This window comes from Hyaena hyaena, unplaced genomic scaffold, assembly GCF_003009895.1.
Source record: "Hyaena hyaena isolate Hyena2069 unplaced genomic scaffold, ASM300989v1 scaffold_726, whole genome shotgun sequence".
NCBI classification, from domain to species: Eukaryota; Metazoa; Chordata; class Mammalia; order Carnivora; family Hyaenidae; genus Hyaena; species Hyaena hyaena.
Genome location: NW_024081358.1, coordinates 158,733 through 180,126, shown reverse-complemented (window position 1 = coordinate 180,126; position 21,394 = coordinate 158,733). Strand labels below are relative to the sequence as shown.

At 37.1% G+C, this 21,394-nt stretch overlaps 1 protein-coding gene across 1 annotated transcript in view; it reads right to left on the bottom strand.

Annotated features, from left to right (window-relative positions):
* Positions 1-10,413, bottom strand: part of PJA2 (praja ring finger ubiquitin ligase 2) — a 69,766-nt gene extending 59,353 nt beyond the window's left edge. Inside the window, exon 1 of the mRNA XM_039217957.1 lies at positions 10,303-10,413. The gene's annotated coding sequence lies outside the window, so the exon portion shown is untranslated. The remainder of the gene's footprint in view (positions 1-10,302) is intronic.
* Positions 10,414-21,394: the final 10,981 nt, after the last annotated feature.

Here is a 21,394-nt window from a genome sequence, read left to right as displayed (position 1 = left end):
AAAACATTAAACCAACCTTGCACTCCTGGAACAAAGTTGTGATGTATTTTTCTTTCTACATATCATTGGATTAATTCAGTATCTATGTTCATGAGAAATACTGGCTTCTACTTTTCCCTTCTTTGTCAAGTTCTTGTCAGATTTTCCTACCAAGACTATGCTAAAATCATAAAATATTTTACAAGATGTTTCTTTAACTCTGAGAAGAATCTGTGTTAAGTGGCAGTGTATCTTACTTAAATGTTTAGAATTTACCAGTGAAGCCACCTGGGCCTGGGGTTTTCTTTATGGAAAAGCTTTGGATAAAGTCATTATGTTTAACAGATGTTAGTCAATTCATTTTCCACTTCCCATGTCAGTTCTGATAAGTTGTGTTTGTCAAGGATTGATTTTTCACACAAGTTATCAGATGTATCAATATAAAATTGTTTATAAGTTCCCTTTACTAACAATTTTATATATATAAGAACTATATTAATGCCTCCTTTTACATTCCTGGTATTGGTAAGTAACTTGTGTCTTTTCCTTTTTTTTTTTCAACTCATTACAGGCCTATCTTTTTTTTTTATTAAAAAAAATTTTTAATGTTTGTTTATTTTTGAGGGGGAGGAGAGGCAGAGAGAGAGGGAGAGACAGAATCTGAAGCAGGTTCTAGGCTCTGAGCTGTCAGCACAGAACCCAATGTAGGGCTCAAACTCAACAGACCAAAAGATTATGACCTAAACCAGAGTCAGACCCTTAACTGACTAAGCCACTCAGGCATCCCTTGATTTTTTTCTTTTTCTTTTATTTTAGAGAGAGAAAGTGCAAGCAGGGGAGAGGGGCAAAGGGAGAGAGACAGAATCTTAAGCAGGTTCCACACTCAACACAGAGCCTCACCTGGGGCTAGATCCCATGACTCTGGGATCATGACCTGAGCCGAAATCAAGACTTGGACACTCAACCAACTGAGCCACCCAGGTGCCTCCAGATTTATTATTTTTAAAAAGTTCTCTCGGGGCGCCTGGGTGGCTTAGTCGGTTAAGCGTCCGACTTTCACTTAGGTCATGATCTCGCGGTTCGTGGGTTCGGGCCCCGCGTCAGGCTCTGTGCTGACTGCCAGCTCAGAGCCTGGAGCCTCTTTCGGTCTGTGACTCCCTCTCTCTCTGACCCTCCCCTGCTCACACTGTCTCTCTCTCTCCTAGAAATAAATAAAACATTAAAAAAAATTTAAAAAAAAAAAATAAAAATAAAAAGTTCTCTCAACAGACTGTAAAACCTTTACAGTTAATTAATTTCTATTTTTATATGTACTATTACTTTCTTTCTATTTTCTTTGGGTTGGATTTATTGTTCCCTTCAGTTGCAAGCTGAGACTATTATTTTTAACCTTTTTTCTTTACTAATATGCATATAAAGCAATAAAGTTTTCTCAAAGCATTTCTATTCCCTAAGTTCTGATAAAATATTTTGTTGTTTTTTAGATGAAAATGTTTTCAAATTTCTATTGTTACTTCATTTTTGATTAATGCACTATTTACAAAGTTCTTGCTTAATTTTCAAACATCTGGAGTCTTTCCACTTATTTTTCTATTACTGAACTATAATTAATTCCACAATGATCAGAAAACATGCACTACATAATGTCAATCTGAAATTTGAGAATACTTAAGAATTAGAATATTTTTTGAAATGTCCCAAGTGGACTTAAAAAAAAAAAAGTATAGTTTTCACTTGTTAAATATTCTATAAATGTCAATTATGTCAAGGTGATTAACCATATCATTCAACCTTGTATTCCTTTACTGACTTTTTCACATAACCTTTCTATCATTTATTTAACATGTATTTAAAATCTCAACTATGAATATATATCTATCTTTCCTGTTAGTTATACTAACTTCTCTATTCAGAAGCTATAGAATTAAGTGAACACACACAATTATATCTTCTTGATGAACTGCCCCACATATTACAATATATATTATAATATATTCTTCTTTACTTATGATACACTTTGTCCTACATCTGTTTTATACAAATTAATATAGACCGTCAGTTTTCTTTTGGTGCTTGCAGACAATACTCAATTATATCTTTTTACTTTCATCTTACATGTACTTTTGCACTTAAGCTGTTCTTTATAAATAAAACACAGGCAGATCTTACTTATAAGGCCTGACAATATTTGTATTGCCATTGAAGGGTTTAAACCATTTACATGTAACATAATTACCAATATAAATGAGTTTAATTATCATCTTTCTATATGTTCTTTGTTCCTTTATTATTCCTATCTTAACTTCTTTGGTACCGGTCTTTTTTTTTTTTTTACTATTCCATTTTATTTCACCTACTAGCTTGTTTGAGATACCTTTTAGTATCAATCTTTCAGTGGTTTCCTTTGAAATTATAAAATGAATCTTTCCTATTTGCTGAATGTTGTTTCCTAGAAGCTTGGAATAATTTATTTTCCTCTAAACAGTGTTTTAAATTTTCTCATCTCAGGTAATTACATTGCAGGTAAAGACAAAGTGTAGGTTGGATGAGAATACAAAATCTCTGAGAACTGCAGAAACAGAAAGTTGGTACCCAGTCACAGGCTCTTATCCATGGATCTCTACTAGGTGCCAAAAAGATTGGGAATAGGCTGGAGACTAAAGACGCCTTCTTTCAGGGTTGAAGGAAGGTACTGACTGCCAACAAAGGAAGAGAATAAAGTCCTACCTACTCCTTTCACCCATACAGGAGAGGGAAAAAAAAAGCCTTATACTATTGACAAAAGGACACCAATCACTGTTCTCCAGTGTGGCTACGGGATGGGTAAAAGAAGAAAAAAGAAAACACTTTTACTACTGGAAAAGAGTTAGGAAACACATCAAGGCTGTCAAGACGGAAATGCAAATGCATGAAATAAAAGACACATTAACAAAAGACAAAATGGCATTTATGGGCTCATCAAATGACCAGGGGAGGAAAGTATAAATGAGCTTCAAGACAGGTCATGAAAAATTATCCAAAATGAATTATGTAAATTAAAAAAACAAAAACATGTGGAGAGTAAACAAAACAGAGCCTCCAAGAAATGTAGGACTTATGAAATGAACTACCACCTATGTCACTGGATTCTCTCACAAGAAGAGCAAGTTAGTGGTACAGATGAAATATTAGATGAGAAAATTCTAGAAATTTCCAAATATGATTTAAGAGATTAAACCATAAATTTAAGAAAGGCTCAGCAAACACTCAAAAAGAGCACTATAAATAGAAAACACAAATACCCCAAGACAAATCATTTCCAACCTGCTATAAAAATCTAAAAACAAAGGAAATATTTTTGATGCAGAGAAATGAAGATAAGAATTATATCTGACTTCTTGTCAGAAACCATATAAAAAAAAGGTTATATAAATGACATCCTTAAAATAAGAAAAAAACTGTGAACAAAGAATCCTGTACCCAGCAAAGTACTTTGCAAAGGAAAACAAAAGTAAAATAGTATTCTGTAGCCAACCCAAGAGACTGTTACTAGAAGACCTGAACTACAGAAAGAGTACAATACAGATATTTGATTCTACAAAGGAATGTGGAACTCTATAATTAAAGTGAAGGCACATGCAAAATATATTTTTCCTTATTTTTAGTTATTTCAAAACAGAACTGTGTAAAGTAGCACTCAATGATAGAACTTTTTGATACATGAAAATGTTCTATATGTTACACAGTTCAATTTGAAAACTAAAAGCTACATGTGGCTACTAAGCACTTAGAAAAATGGCTAGTACACAGAGGAAATTAATTTAAACTTAATACTAACTACTAGAAATTCAAATTAAATAGTCACATTGTCTAGGACATACTAGACAATGTAGGTCCAAAGCACACATAGTAGCAAAGTATTTTTAACTTATGGCATATATAAATGTAAAATCTATGACAATAACAGTACTAATGATAATAAGAAGAAATTGGCAATATACTGTTAGGAAGCTCTGATACCATATAAAAAGTGGTATAAGATTGCCTGTATATAGACTGAAATTAAAGATGTATAATACAAATCACAAAGAAACCAGTATAAATTTTTCAAAGAGGCAAAGTAAGTATAAGCAGTGAGATAATAATGAATATAAAAAGTGAGAACCTACAGCAGATAAGTTAAATAAAAAACTACTAAGAAGGGAGATTTAAATCCAATCACATTAATAATTACATTAAACATAAATGGTCTAAACAACCAAATTAAAAGTCCAGATTGTTAGGATGGGTTAACAAGAAAGTGGGCTGTCTATACCAAACCTACTTTAAATACAAAGGCATGGATGTAAAGTAAAAGGATATTATTATGCGAACACTAACCAAAGGAAAGGTAGAGTGATGATATTAACATCAGATAAAATAGACTGCGGAAAAGGAATACTGTCCTTATACAAAGTATGTTACCGGTCTACAAAAAAAGAAACATTTAAATCAATTACAAAGAGGTATATTTACATATATATTTTACATATTTAATATATATATTTCCAAATATTTGGAAATTGAATGACAGACTTCTAAATAAACATGGGCCAAAGTGAAAGTCACATAAGTACTTAGAAAATATCAACATTACAAAAGTTGTGGGAATATTTAAAGTAGTATTTAGAAGGAAAAGAAAGTCTCAAAACAATGGCTCAAGCTTATACCTTAAGAAATCCTAACAGACTGGATTTAAACCCAAAAGCATACAAAAGAAATACTGTAGAGCAAAAATCAGTGAAACTGAAAAAACTTTTTAATACAATAAAAAGCTGGATCTTTGGAAAAATTAATAAAATTGATAAACCTGCACACAAACTAATAAAGACAAAAGAGAGGACACATTGCCAACATGAGGAATAAATGCAAAGACATCATTACAGTTGTTACAGACAGTAGCTGAAATAGTGGACTTCTTGAAAGACACAAAGCACTAAAGTTCAGATAGTGAGTAAAGTGATTCATGCAAAAACCAGAAACTTTCAAGAAGAGATAATCCTAATCATTTTATACCTGTTAATTGAATTTACCCTTTAAAACCTTTCAAAAAGAGGACTCTGGGACCAGATGGGTTAGCTTGAAAACTCTAACAAAGATTTATCAAACACCACTCTTATGAAAAGGTTTTCAGAAAACGTAAGAGAAGAAACACTTTCAAACTCTGAGGCCAGTATGATCCTCATACAAAGATTTACATGAAAAGGCATCCTTCGTGGACATAAATACAAAAGAGTACTCAACAAACTATGAGCAAATCTAATCTACCAATTTATGAAAATGATAATACATCATGACCCTATAAGATATATCTAGAGAATGCAAGACTGATTCAACATCTGAAAATAAAGCAACATAATTAATCTTATTAACAGACCATATGATCACCTCAATAAATACAGTAAAAACATTTGACCAAACTCAACATCCACTTATTAAAAATTCTTGACAATTTACGTCATAAAAGGCCTAGTATACTAAATGTGAGAATACAAAATATATATTAATATATAATAATAATTTGATAAAAAGGCCCCATTATACTTAAAAATGGAAGACTGGAACCAACAAGTCAGTTCTAAAAACATTTTATGGAAAAACAAAAAAACTAAAATGGCCAGGATGATTCTGAAAGAGAGTAAGTCAGGGGGCACCTGGTTAAGTGTCAGACTCCTGATCTCGGCTCAGGTAAAGATCTCGCAGTTCATGAGTTCAAGCGCCATTTTGGGCTCTGCTCTGTTAGTGCAGAGCCCGCATGGAGTTCTCTCTCTCCTTCTCTCTCTCAAAATAAATAAATAAAATTTAAAAATTAAAAAAAAATAGTAAGTCAGTCAAAGAAAAATACCATATGATTTCATTCTTATGTGGAATTTACAAATGAGCAAAGGGACAAAAAAAGAGGGAGGTACAAACCAAGAAACAGACTCTTAGAGAACAAACTGATGGTTACCTGAAAAAAGATGAGAGAATGGGTGAAATAGATGATGGGGGTTAAAAAGTGCACTTGTGATGAGCACAGGGTGATGTATGGAAGTGCTGAATCACTATATTGTACACCTGACACTAATATTACACTGCATGTTTACTAACTGAAATTAAAATAGAAACTTAAAAACAAAACAAAATGAGTATTGCAAATAAATAAATAAAGTCATGAGTACTCACACTACCCGATTTCAGGGCTTACTGTAAAGCAACAATAACCATGACAATCTGGAACTGGAAAAATGACAGGTATAAAGATCAAGGATTTAGTCCAGAAATAGACTCACATATATGGCAACTGATTTTTAACTAAGTTACTTCAATGAGGAAATCAAAGAGTTCCTAATAAATGGTGCTAGAACTGAGAAAACAACTTAAAATGTATGATACACCTTGTCATAAAAGCCAAAACTGTAAAACCTGTAGAAGAAAACATAATCTGCACAACTTCACACTAACCAAACTTAGAACAAAGAAACACAAATCATAAAAGATTGATGAATTGAATTTAATAAAATTTAAAACGCCTCTATTCTGAAAAGTTAGGAAAATAAAAAGGTAAGCTTCAGACTGCATTATGTGTATATGAGTCTGTGTGGGTCAAAGGACTTCCACAAAAAATGTATAAAGAATTCTTAACAACTCAGTGAGATAAAAAACTTAATGTAAGAACAGGCAAAAGATTTAAATCAATACGTCACAAAGGAAGAGACACAAATGACCAAAAGCAAATTCTCAGAATCATCAATCATCAGATAAATGTAAATTAAAATTAGAGGGTGATATTACTACATACCCACTAGCAGGCCTAAATTGAAAAAATTTGAAACAACCAACTGTTGATGAGGGTGTAGTGCAACTGGAACTGTAAGTGGGAAACAGTGTGGCAGGTTTTTATATTCAAACATTCAGTCACCATACAATGCAAGAGAGTTCATTCCTAGATATCTACCCAAAAGAAACGATAATGTGTGCTCACACAAAACTTCATGAATGGATGATCATAGGAGCTTTATCAGTAAAACCCCAAACTGGAAACAATCCATTTATCCGTAAATATGTGAAATGGTCAACAAACTGTGGTAAATCAATACCACGGACTACTTAACTATTCAACAATTAAAAATCGTGAATCAGTTAAACACACAAAAGCACGTAGGATTCCCAAACACATCATTCTAACAGAAAAAAAAAACCTAGATATAACAGAGTATGTAATTCCATTGACATGAAATTCTAGAACAAATGAAAACAATTTAAAGCAAGGAAGAAAGGACAATGGTTTCTTGGGGCTGAGGGTTAAAAATGTCACCGTACAGGGCAGAAGGGAACTTTTGGGGATGAGAGAAATATTCTACATATTGATTGTGGTAATGAAAACATTCTACTCTTGAATGTGGTGGTGGTGACAGGGGCCTATATACTTGTCAAGACATACTGAACTATTCTAAATACACGCATTTTTCTGTATGTAAATTGTCCTCAAAAAAGGTAATTCTTTAAAATGGAACTCTCTTGGGAAAATATTAACCAAGGAATATTGATGATGCCCTTATATAAACACTAAAAAGAAATGAAAAACATGAAGAAAATTCAATACCCACTATGGCTTTTAAGAATGTCATCCGAGGGGTGCCTGGGTGGCTCAGTTGCTTAAGTGTCCAACCTCGGCTCAGGTCATGATCTCATGGCTTATGAGTTCGAGCCCTGCGTTGGGCTCTGTGTTGACAACTCAGAGCCTGGAGCCTGCTTCAGATTCTCTGTCTCCCTCTCTCTCTCTGCCCCTCTCCTGTTCGTGCCCTATCTCTTTCTCTCAAAAATAAACATTTAAAAAAAAATTTTTTAAATAAAAAAAATGTCATCAGAAATAAAAGATAATAAAATCATCTTAGAAAGTCAAGAACAGAAGAAAACATTTTAATTTAATATTCCCTTTATCAGAAAGTTTTATCGATGCTGAAAAAAAACCAAAAAACCAGAAGCATTCCCCTCAAAGTCAGAAACAAGTTTTCAGCTATCCCTACTATTATTCAAAATTATATAGGAAGTATACCAGCCAAAGCAATGAGGAAAACACCTAATTTATAAAATATGAAAAGAAAGCCACAAAGCTGTGAAAACTTTCAGATAATCATCAATTCAAGTGATTAGATATATAATAAACAAAAAATTCAAAAGTTGCCCTGTAACCAGAGAAAGAGAAGAGAAAATATTACTGAAAGTTTCCACCCACGAGGGCAAATCAAATCATAAGATAGCCAGAATATTAGAAAGGAATGTGATACATATGCAGAGAAAAAAAACAACAACCTATGAAACTCTACTCAAGAATATAAAGCAAGATGTGAATACAAGAAAAAGACATACCATATATGCATACTTTTCTGAGGGGAGAGGCTCAGTATCATACAGGTCCGTTTATCCCAAAACAATCTAAAATTTCAGTATGACATCATTCAAAAAACCCAAGGATTTTTTACTTAATTTATAAATGGAGTCTAAAGTTCATCTAGAAAAGAAATGCATTGGGAGTCGAGTAATTTTGAAAAAAGGGGAAAGTGGTTATGAATATTTTAAATATGCATACCCTTTAACCCAGGAATTCCATTTACAGGAATCCATGCTCCAGAAATAATCACATACAGAGGAAGTTTCCCAAACAGTTGATTTTTACGATTAACGTAGGACTAGAAGGGGGGTGGCAGCTGCACTTTTTACCTTACATTCTCCCACACTGCCTGAATTTTTTAAAACTTATTAAGATTTGAAGTTTGTAATTAAAAATCAATCAAAACATTAAAAAGTTGGCTTCAAATAAAGCACTGTGATTGCAAATAAAAAATAACTGTCTTTTAATAGAGAAATGGTTAATTATAGTTTATTCAAACTAATGAAATATCACTTAACCTTTGTCAGTATCCAAAAGACCTACGCATAACAAATAAAGATGTGCAACACATATAAACAAGTGAAAGAAGCAAGTGATATACCAATGTGTCTGGTATTCCTCTCACCACCCTCCCAAAACCCAACTTTACATGTATGTAAATGTGTTCAGAAATGCATTTAGAAAGATGCATAGTAAATGGTTAACTTTAGACAGTGGAGTGGGGCTGGGGGATGAAAAATGTTCACTTTTACCTAACGGTCCTTTTTCTATTTTGTTAAATTTTACATTGAGCTTGCATTTCTGCAATTAATTTCTTACACTTAAAATTCATTTTATATAAAAATGACATGAATTCTAGGAGAAAAAAACTAAAAAAAATAGTTTAAACGGTTGCTTCTGTTATGTTTATTTACATACTCTTCAAATGTCCTGTAGTCTTCAGCAGAGGTGACTGCCATTTTAAGAAAATTTAAATGATCATGATAAAATATAACAATACAGTAAGGCTTTTTTCTTTTTTTTTAAGTCGTAAACTTCACAGAAACAGCAGACTCAAAGCAGGGTCCATGCATACGCAAAAAAATTTTAATGCCTTGGAGAGGGAAGTCTAAACAGATTGTTCTTCCTCCTTGCAAAAAAAAGAGTATTTACCTCCTCCTTTTTTTTTTCCTTCAACTTGGTCTGGGCAACTTTAAACTCACCATTTTGAATGTGCGCAAAATGATTCACAAGCAGTAATCTTAGGGAGGCCAAAACTGGAGGCGGATCTGAGAGAGGGGTGCCCAGACCTGACATGGCTAACCGGGAGAAGCACTGATGGAATGGTGGTAATATCGGGAGAAGAACGATTGCTATGATTTGTACAGGGTGTCTGCGTACCCGAGCCTTGGTGACAATCGGGGAAAATGCAAATAACAGCCAGGAGAGGGACCGCACCGGAAGGTTTCTCGGGGGAGGGGGACTGCAGGCCTGTGGCGTAAGATGGATCAGCTCTATGTGGGGTGACTGGAAATGGGCAGAGAAGGCGGCTATGAGATTTTGGTGGGGGGCACATTCACACAGCCGCCAGGGTCGGCAGAAAGGCAGCGGGGTCCTTGGCCAAGGCACCAAGGGCAGCAGAGCGGCAGCAAGGAAGAGCGGCCAGTGGAGACCCCGAGAAGAATCGATGCCATTCGCCGGGGCTAGCAAGCGCGGTGGCCACGGACTCGAGCGCGGCCCCAGGTCCGGGTTGGACCGGGCCCAGGAGGCGAAGAAGGCCTCTCACAGCCATCAACCCCACCCACCATGGCCGGCGCAGCGGGCAGGGACAGGCCCCACTCCTCGAGGAAATTAAGAAACGGAGGGGGCGAAGGCAGCAATTTCCTCGCCCCGACCCTCATATTCCTGACATCAGAACAAGCCAGATTAAAAAAAAAAAAAAATCCCCTCACCGAACTGTGCAGCGGCTCCGGAGCGAGAACAGCGCTCGATCCTCCACCCGCCACCACCGCCTTCTTCTCCGCCTCCGACTCCTCCCCCGCGGAACGCGCAGCGGCAGGCGGCAGCGGCGGCGGCGGCGGCGGCGGAAGCAGGGAAGGTGGCGGCGCGTCCCGCCCCTTGCGCCGCGGCAGAGGCGAAGGGGGCGGGCACTCAAGCCCCGCCCCAAAGCCAGCGCCGACCAATCGTCTCAAAGGACCTCTGCGGGAAAATTCCACTTGTCCAATCGGCACCCGAGGAGTGGGCTCACGTCAATGGTTGGGACGTGGCAGAAAAAGGGAAAAATACTTGGACTGTGTGTACTCTCTGGTACTCCCTTCTTGTTCAGAAGGACTTCACCGATTGGCCGAAGAGAGGAAGGATGAAGCCACACTCCCCCTGCTCTCAACCCCGTCCGGGTCTGGGCGCACCTCCTTTCCCCGCAGCACTGCGACGTTCGGGGAGGGGGCGGGGCACCGTGATGGGGCTGGAACAGCACGGCCTTTTGTGGTTTGGGCTGGGAGAAGAGGCGGGGTCTCAGGGAAGGGAAGGGGGTGTGGAGAACCAAGGGAGGAACTGGCGCAGCTAGACTTTTTCAGAAAACCCAAAGCAGCCACCAAAATGGAGGCTTTAAAATCAATCCTAATTCGACTGGAAACCTGACTAACAAGGTTAAGGTCTCCTGGCATAAAGTTAAATGGGTTGCAGTTCAGATATGGGTGGGACAAGAAAAAATAGATGGAAGAAGGGCACATTTGCCCACCCTGGCTCTGCGCACTATCTAGTGGGTTTTCCCCTCCCGCTTTACAATGAGACCCTTGCATCCTTGTTTCTCATTCTGTTGGGGGCAGGGCATAGCGGACGCTTGCGTTCGCTCTCTAGCCCTTGCCTGGCTAGAACCTTCCAGTTGGCGTCTAGAGGCTAATTGGCTCTAAAGCCGAGAAGTCACAGCTCCCGTCACATGCAACCAAAATAAATACAACAACTGTAATCCCTGGACATCTTGCTTAATTTAAACACCGGTAACAGTTTACTGAATCATGTCAGTGATGCTAAGTTGTTTCTTTGTCCCGGACATATCCTTTCTACTTCATCCTGAATATGTCCGCTTTTCGGATTACAGTCCTGCTCTCCTGCCACCTTATTCCCCAACCCCCTCAACTCCTTTCATGCATATGCCCAGGGCCCAGGATATATTTATCATTTCCCTTCCCCCAAGGATTAAGAGCCCCACTTCTTGTGCTGTCCCTGGCAACTGCAAAACCTGCCATTGATCTGAGACTCTCTCTTTTTTTTTTTTTTTGCTGTTGATTAAAACAAATTATCCAAACTTTACTATGGGAACTTCAGTTATGAGAATTTGCTATAGACGTTTTGTGCAACCAAATCCAAGTCTCAGCCCACCCATGTAGTACATTTTTTACCAAGAAACCATTTCCCGCTTGATATTTCTCTACACACGTTGCTCTAGAAGCTGTGGCTCTTTTTCCATCCAAGTTTCTTCTCCCACTTTGAAAGATAATTCATACTTTAGTCACATTTCCTTAATCTTCTTTGGGATGCTGCATACTGATCCCATTGGATATACCAACATGTTTGTTGGGCAGGATTTCTCAAATTTCAATATTTTTCATACCATACCTGTGTATACTGCTCACAGTAGTATTTATTATTTTCTTTAAGTAAACGTATTTTTTTCAATTTCTTTAGAGGGAAACTTTATAAAAGTACTATGAATGGAAAACCTCCATCATCCATTCTAGTTTGAAAGTAACTGTAAGAAAAGTGAACAAAGCAATTTTTAAAATGATGGCTAGGAACTATTGCCTGCTAAAGTCTCTGAGCCTAAACCCCACTTCCTGTTAAAAGGGTCAAAAGAGTCTGTTACCAAGCATTAGACACATATTAAAGATCAAGCACACAAATGGCATTTTATCATGATGTAATCAAAGGATAGAAAATAGAGCTAAAATAGGAATCACTTTCTCACTATGAGTCATTGTTTTTAATCCTGCATGCATGCCCTAACTAAAGTCATCTAAGGCATCAGAAGTAATCTATGTTACTTTTTGGGAAACACTGCTGTGGAGGCTTAAAGCATGTATTCTATAATCAAGCAGACCATATTCTCATAATAGCTCCTGCATTTATAGCTGTGTGCCTCTGGACAATCTATTTACCTCTCTGGCCTCTATTTCCAATTTAAATATGGAAAAAGTAATAACATTTACTTATGAGTCACTGCATAGATTAAATAGCTTAATAAAGGTAAAGCATATCATACCTACCATGTGTATGTACTAAATACATATTAGCTGATGTATTATATTTTATATTATATTATATTATATTATATTATATTATATTATATTATATGTAGAGAGAGATGATAATAATATGTATTATTGGCTTATACATGTAATTGTTATTGGTTCCAGAGAGGAGAAGCATGTCTTAAGGCAATGAGTTGAAGATGTGATGTAAAACAGTGGTCCTTAAAGAGTGATACAGACCAACAGCATCAGCATTACCTGGGAACGTTTTAAAAATGCAAATTCTCAGGTAGGTACATCCTCACACCTGATTTGGAAACTCTAGCTGTGGGGTCCAGCAATCTGTAGCTTAGCAAGTCTTCCAGATAATTCTGATGTATGTAAAGTTTGATGACCACAGATATCATAGAAAAAGAACTGACTGGTCAAGGAGTGAGAGGGCCTGAGTTTTAATTATAGTCTTTAAGTGACATCAGCAAAATGGAGGCATAAGGACCTCTGTAAGGTCTTTTCTCCACAAAAGCAGTGAGAAAACAGGCCATTTTGTCAGAGTCAACTTTTTCCAAATTCTGGATATTAATCAAAGACTTGCAGCAATCCAGGAAGCATTTATTCAGGGAAACAGCTGAATTTCTCAGTAAGAACAGTAAGCTTTGCGATGTTGTGACTTTTTCTAACCCCATCCCTCCAGCTCCAGCTCTGCTTTTGCACTGAAAAACAATAGCCCACAATCATGGGGAAAACCAGCAGCCTGGCAGCCACCTGATGAGGCAGAGTGAGACTGGAGTGCCTTCAAAACCTAATTCTAAGAGAATAATTTCACCTACCTGTGGTTCCCTAGAAGATCTCACTTGCAAGGCTGCCTTCATTTGATTTGATTCAGAGCCAATCCAGTGCAAAAAGCCTTCTCCCCAGAAGCATTTGTCAAAAAAAAAATGAGAGGGAATCAATTAACTTTCCTGTCACCTTAGACAGTAGAAAACAGTTGGGACAAAAAATAGATTAACCAAAAAGCTTAAAAGGAAAAGTTGGAGAAGGTCCTGTAGGAATTTTGAAAATCTCCAACATATTTATAGGAACCTAGAAACCCACACACATGCCCAGGGCTGCACTAAACTGCATAAGATCAGGAAAGACCTGAGGGGACCCTAAGCATTCACCATATGCTGACCTTAAGGCTCTGTAAAAGTCAGAAATGAAGGCTAAGGGAGAGTTGGCAATGCCTGGCTTACTGTTGAATCTAAGCCCCAGCACACACAGACCCTCAGTAAGCACTGGGAGACATACTGGTTCTAGCCATTTAAGGAAATCTGTCCCATTATTAGCTGAGCCCTAAGTTAACCAAGCAGAATCCTCCCTGGCTACACATGACAAAGAATACAGATTGTGCAGGTAGTTCAGAAAAGTCACTGAACAAACAAAAAGCATCTATAACAAACAGCAATAACAAAAATCCCCAGGGGATGAAGAAGAATCTGATTTCCAGAGTTTCCACGTTATGTTTTTTAAATGTCTAATTTTCAACAAAATCAAAAGTTGGTTCTTCAAAAAGATCAACAAGATTGACAAACCTTTAGCTAGACTGAACAAGAATAAAGAGAGAAGACCCAAATTACTAAAACCAGGAATGAAAGGGACATTACTACTAATGTTAGAGAAACAAAAATAAAATTAGAAGGGCAAACTAAACATCTGTATGCTAACAGTTTAGAAAACCTAGAAAAAAATGGACAAATGCCTAGAAAGACACAAATCATAAAAACTGACTCAAGAAGAAATAGAAAATCTAATTTTAGCCTTGTCATTTATAAACTGAATGACCTTAGTTTAGGTTGATCATTTAATTGTCTTGAGCCTTAGTTTCTTCAACTAGAAAACATATAATAATCCCTATGCCATATATTTAAATGAGGTGATAGAGAGGTTTTATTAGGTATACATTAGGTATATTAAGATATTTTACCCACTCTATGCTGACAGCATTGAGCCTGCTTGAGAATCTCTGTCTTCTTCTCTCTCTGCCCCTCCCTACTCATGGTCTCTCTCTCTCTCTCAAAAATAAATAAACATTAAGAAAAAGTAAGATACTGCAACCAATGAAACAACTCTTAAAATCCTTAAGACTCAGTAGCACCTACACAAGATTATTTATTATTTAAAGTTTATTCAGTAGGATGGGTGGGAAGCTCTGCTTCACATTTTGGGACCTGAGCTCTATCATCTTCAATACATGGCTTTCATTAAAAGTCTGAGTACCAACATCCAGCCAATAGAATGAAGGAAGGATGGAGAGGAAAAAATGTGAAAGATTTCGGAGATTTTTATTAGCCTACCATGGATATAGTCTAGCCATTCAGGATCGTGATCTGCCAGCAGATCACCTTGAACCCTACGGAGGCTTGGTTTTAGGCTATGTTAGACTGCTCTATTTTTGTTTTGTCCTTACTCTTAGGATGTGGTCCTTATGCCTAGGGTGTGGTTCTGACTCTTAGAATATCACCCTTCAGGGTCTCAACTAGAAGCCTGGGATATTTACTGAGATCCCTCACTCTTGGCAGGACTTAAATTCCTGCTTTTGACTCCCAGGCTGTATGACTACTGAAACCTCTGCTTAGTTCTTTAGACTCTCAGTCACTGTTTCCTACTGGGTTTCTTGAAGTTTTGCTCTGCACCATTTACGAGTCAGCCAGCAACTTAAAGGGAATTCATATGAAGGTTTGGAGGTTCCTTATTTGCAGTTCTTTCCTCTTGGGAGAGTCTCCACTATAGTTCAGCCATTTTGGCAACTTTGTACTCTGACCCTTTCCTCCTCCGTGTGCTAAGAATACCACATTCTTCTTGAAATCTAGTCCCTGGTGCCACAATTTGATATATACTCTCGGGGGAAAAGCAAGAATAATGTGAAGCGAACTTTGTGTTTAACTTCTCTCCAGAATAATAGGCTCTCAAGTCCTGCCTCCACTGCTAACTCTTCAATGCCTTCGAACATTTGTTTTACATATTTCCCAGTTTTTATAATTGCTTTCAGTGGGAAGTTTAGTCTGATGGATGTCATTTTTAAAAAGTTTATTTGTATTTATTTTGTGAGAGAGATAGAGAACAAGCAGGGGAGGGGAAGAGAAAGAGGGAGACAGAATCCCAAGCAGGCTCCATACCATTAGCACAGAGCCCAGTGCAGGGCTCAAACCAACGAGCTGCAAGATCTGAGCCAAAGTCAAGTCAGATGCCTAAGTGACTGAGCCACCCAGGTGCCCCAAGAAAGCTATAATCTTACATTGATTTTTTTATAAAGATTAATCATAACTGGTCTGTGTTGATCAAGATCTTTTTATCTACAGTATAGGGTCTGGTGGAATTCCACTGTTCCAGTCATTTGCAGCCCCAAAGTTTTTAGAATTTCTCTATTTCATTTCTATTTGCATTCAACCATTTCTTGTCTGAGCTCATCTCTTTAATCTTATATTTTGCTAAACAGTCGGTGACAACAATATACACCTCCAACATTCTGTTTTCAAAACTTTTCCCTGGAGTTACAAACTGCAGACACTCTATCTGCTTCCCAAGTGTGTTAACCAAATGCTTTGGCATTGCATAGCATGGATCTCCATCTTTCTAGTGTTTAAAATAAGTTGCTTCACCATTCATTGACTAACTGCTAAGCCAGTGCCATGTATTTACAATATTTTGTTACAAAAAATCATGTATTCATTAAGCAACCCTAGATAATATGACAGATAAAGACTAATGAAACTGTTATGAAATAGTCATTGGAAATGTATTTCCTGAAGACATAAGGTCCACCTAGTGGTGAGGGAGAGAGTTAATGGGGGAGAGGTATTTCTTTATACTGTAATTCAGTGACCCATGCTGATAGATGAAGAGCCATCTTCAATCATGTGTTCCAAGTTTATGCTGAGAGTCCCCACCAAAGAGTTAAAGAACTTTGACCAGCTGCATTCTGGTTAAAGGCAAAAGAACATAAAATGGGTAGCTGAAAAAAGAAGTTATAAATACTCAACCAATTTCAGCCTGTGACATAATTTACTCTATGTGTTACACCTGTGGTTCTCATGCTACTGAAACTTCACAAGTAACATCAGCATTACCTAGGAACTAAATGCAAATTTTCATGCTGTATCCTAGTCTTACTAAGTCAGAAACATTGGGTGTGGGCCCAATACTTTGTTGAATGAATCCTCTGGGTGATTCTAATGCAGCCTAGGATTTGATAACCGCGAGGTTTCAGGACATCAATATTGGGCTGAGAAGCAGGTGTGGTGATCGATAAGATGTTGTTTTTCTCCTTTCCTAAACAAGCTAAATGCAGTTTATACTGGCTGGTTTTGTGTGAAAGTTTAATCGTGAAAAGAGTGTAGGGGCTATACTACGATAGACAATACTGACCAGCTTCTTTAGCCTTCATTACAACCTTCTAACAAATCTTCCTACACTGGAGAAACTGGAAAGTTGATTTCACTTCTTAGATGTTATTGTTGCTAGGGTTCCAGATGTGATTTAGGTTCTGCCAATTAGATGTGAGATTTTCAAGGTGAAAACGAGTGTCTTAAGTCAATGCTACCCTTCTACTGTTTTGATTATTTCTGCTGCAAACCCAGGTTAGAGGAAATGGAATTATCTCCATCAGCGGTGGCCGAGATACTAGTATCTGGTGTCCGGTTTTGTGGCAGTCCAGTTAGGGGCTGAAACATCCATTTTGTTGGTGTGTATTGTGGCAGAGGTGCTGGAGCTCTGGAGCTAAGAACTACAGTGATAATTTCCTTGAACTGCCAAACAGTTTTTGATTCTCTGTTTTCCTGTTTATGGTAAAGGCACAAGTTCTCTTGGTGGCCCAGTTTTTCAGTGTGACTTTGGGGATCATTCTTGGATGACCAAATTAGAGCCTATTTCATCACCTCCGCTAGCCATTTTGTATAATATATCTCTTTTTTTTTTTTTCCTGCTTAGACTTAAAGGCATGTATTAAGTTTTCTGAATCTGATTCTGGATGATAACAGCAGGCTGACCTGTTTTTCTCTCTCTAGAAGCTTTGAGCATATTTTCCTTACCTTTTTTGTTCTAAAATTTTATAACAATTTGTTCTAAATGTGAGGTCTGTTTTGATTCATGTGCTCAGGCATTAAGTAAATTTTTTCAGTATAAAGAACTAAATCTTTGAGCCCAGGGAAATTTTTCTATATTATTAGATATCTAATTTCCTCCTCTCTTTTTTCTTGGCTCTTTAGATATATTCCAGTTTTTTTCTTTCATCCTTTCATCTTCTCTATTTTCCTCTGTATTTCTTAGAGGTCTTAAGCTTTACTTTTAATTCTATCCAATGAATTATTTTTTCAGCAATCATATTTTTAATTTCTAAGTTTTCTCCCTTCTTGTATAATACTGCTCTTAATTTTTTTAGATAGAATCTTTTCTTGAATCTTTCTAAAGTTTCTCCCTCTCCCCAACTTTACTGAAATATGACCGAAAAATAAAATTATATATATTTAAGGCATACAATGTGATGTTTTACTATACATACATATTGTAAAATGACTGTGGTGTCACTTACAAGCTTATTAAGTTATTTATCACATCATATAGCTATATTTCCTTCCTTCCTTTTTTTTTTGAGATATACCCTCTCAGCAAATTTCAAGTATACAATAAATTATTATTAACTATAGTCAGCATGCTTTACATTAGGTCTACAGAATTTATTTACATTATAATTAAAAATTTGTACCCTACTACATTTTTACCCTGATTCTTCCAACCCAATAAGCACCATCCTGCTCTCTGTTTTACAATGAGTTGATTTGAGTTTCTACATATAAGTGAGATCATGCAGTATTTATCTTTCTGGGAGAGGGACATCACAGGTAAAGTGAAACTGTTCTTCTTACCTTTCTTAAACATATGCATTCTTGCATTTTTTGCTCCACTGTTTCCATTGGACCCCTGAACTCCCACAAAGGTACTCTGATCTGTGGGTGGTCATCCAAAACCAGTGTTCTGTGGGGTAATGATAGTAGCATACTCCTATTCTGCCATCTTACTGATCCCAAAGATTCTAATGAGAGGTTTATTTTATTGATTTTGAAGTTCCCTTCTGTTCTTTGAAGTATTTCTGTTTCCTTCAGTGTTGAATTTCACAGTATTTTTAAATCAGTATTCCTCTTTCTTTGGGCATGTGGGTGGATCAGTCAGTTAGCCGTATGAGTTCAGCTCAGGTCGTGATCTCATGGTTGGTGGGTTCAAGCCCCACATTGGGCTCTGCAGTGACAGTATGGAGCCTGCTTGGGATTCTTTCTCTCCCTCTCTGCCCCTGTCCTGCTCGCTGACTCTCTCTCGGTCTCTCTCAAAATAAATAAACTTAGAAAATCAGTCTTCCTCTTTCTTAATACAAACTTTCTTCACCTATATGATAACCTTTGCTTTGTGTGCTGATTTGAAAATAATAAGTAAATTATAAGTTCAGGGAATGTGTGTGAGGCTTGTTGAGTGGAACACCTTACCTTAAGAGGCACTAGCTCTTTTGCTGAAAGAATCATAAATACTAAGATGCCAAAAGTTTGCTCTAGGGCCATCCAATTTCTTCAGAGGAATGAAAATATATTTAACTTCTTTGTCTTAGACAGACACTTGACTGTTTTACTTTCCTACATGGAATTTCATATAGAACTACAATAGAGTAGTCATTAGCCACCTGAATTGTAGCTCTTATGAATTAAGATGCACAGAAGCGTAAGACAGCATATTGTAAAAACTTAGTTCAGTAAAAAAGAAAAGAAAGTATGTCAAATAAAAATTGTTACATTTTTATATCGATTACATGTTTAAATAATATTTTAGGTACATTGGGGGGCGCCTGGGTGGCTTAGTCGGTTAAGCGTCCAACCTTCGCTTAGGTCATGATCTCACGGTTTGTGGGTTCGAGCCCCGCGTCAGGCTCTGTGCTGACTGCCAGTTCAGAGCCTGGAGCCTGTTTCAGAGTCTGTGACTCCCTCTTTCTCTGACCCTTCCCTGCTCACACTCTCTCTCTCTCTCTCTCTCTCCTAGAAATAAATAAAAATATTTAAAAATATATATATTTTAGGTACATTGGGTTAAAATATATCAACATTAATTTCACTGTTTGTTTTTATTTTTTAATTTGACTTTGATAATATTTAAAATTATAAATGTGGTTCAAAGTATATTTCTATTGCTCAGCGCTTATATAGTGGAGCTTTCAGTGATCTTTCTTCACTTCTGTATCTTCTGATTTTCATAGTACTAAAACCTAGTTTTCTGAAATATCAAGTATCTCTGAGATTATTTTTTAAGTTTATTTATTTATTTGGGGTGGGGGAGCAGAGAAACAGGGAGGGAGAGAGAGAGAGAGAGAGAATCCAAGTAGGCTCTGCACTGCCAGTGCAGAGCCCAATGCAAGGCTTGAACTCACCAACCATGAAACCATGGTGTAAGCCAAAATCAAGAGCTAGACGTTTAACTGACTGAGACACTCAGGCATCCCATCTCTGAGATTCTTTAGGTTTGCTAGTTTCCTAAGTCAGCTATACCTCCTTCCAAGTCTCCTTGAATTGTTAGCTTTTTTTCTGCCTGGCTCCAGTCAATTCCTCCATTTGATTTCTGTTTTCTAAAATTTTTGAGGTCTCATGTGCTAATGTCCTTCTTCCCATTATCTTTCTAATTTAGGGTTTACATGTTTAAATTTAATATTACTTTCATGTAGATTCAGGAAGAAGAGGAGAGAGCATGCTGTTTTGAATGTACTCTTTGACACAATAGATTATTCCAGCCTAGAGGACATTCTCTGGGTCATATACCTGAGTATGTTTCCAGCATTGCCTGGCACAAGCACTAAAAACAGGAGAGATTCTGTTCATTTCAAATGAATGTCATACTTGTAAAAGGAAGAAACTATGCAGTTACATGGAAAGTGATGAATTCTGTTTCCTTCTGATGGGGACTGTATCAGTTAAGGTTGTAACTGACCAAAGCTGGTTAATTGAAGAAAAAAAGAAAATTATGGAAAATTATGGAAAAGATACTAGATGTCTGCAGAGAAGTGTAGAGAAGACTGGAGAAGCAAGCTGGTGGGAACAAACAGAGACTTGGCATACAGAATTATAGCCTGGAGCATGCTACACAACCAGACTGGTGAGAACAATGCTGTGACCCCACTGAGCACTGGATGATACAGCCTACATTAGTACCGGATGATACTCTGTGGCAAGTCTGCCACTCAGAATTGGCTGCTGCTGTTGCCAAATTCTTCCCTGACTGTGCTTCTTTACAATTACTAGCTCCTGAGTCCAAGTCCCTGGAGGGGGCACCTGATTACTAGAGCCCAAGTCACGTGCCAGTAGAGTGTAGGAAAGCAAGTATCTGGCATTTTCTGCGACTATAATGGGAAACTCTTCCTCCCCTTAAGATTTGTGTCACAGGAAATTCCTCAAACAGGAAAAAGGTTGAGATTCAAGGCAGCCAAAAGAAATGATACAGATGCTTCAAAAGAAATGACACATCAGAGCAAAGAGCCAATATCCAGAACCAACATTCAATATAACCTTTATATATGTGAACGTTTAGATACCTTTAGAAAATATATTCTTCTAAGTATAGTAGTTGCAAAATGAACACATAGGCTTTGAGATCTACAACACTTAATTACTGAAGAGAGAAAAGATCTGAAGATTTAGAAGGAAGAGTTGGTACCAATTGGTTTAGCTTCTTACTTAATGTGGAAGTCCTTCCCCAAGAACCATTTCAACATTAATAGTATTGCGGGAAC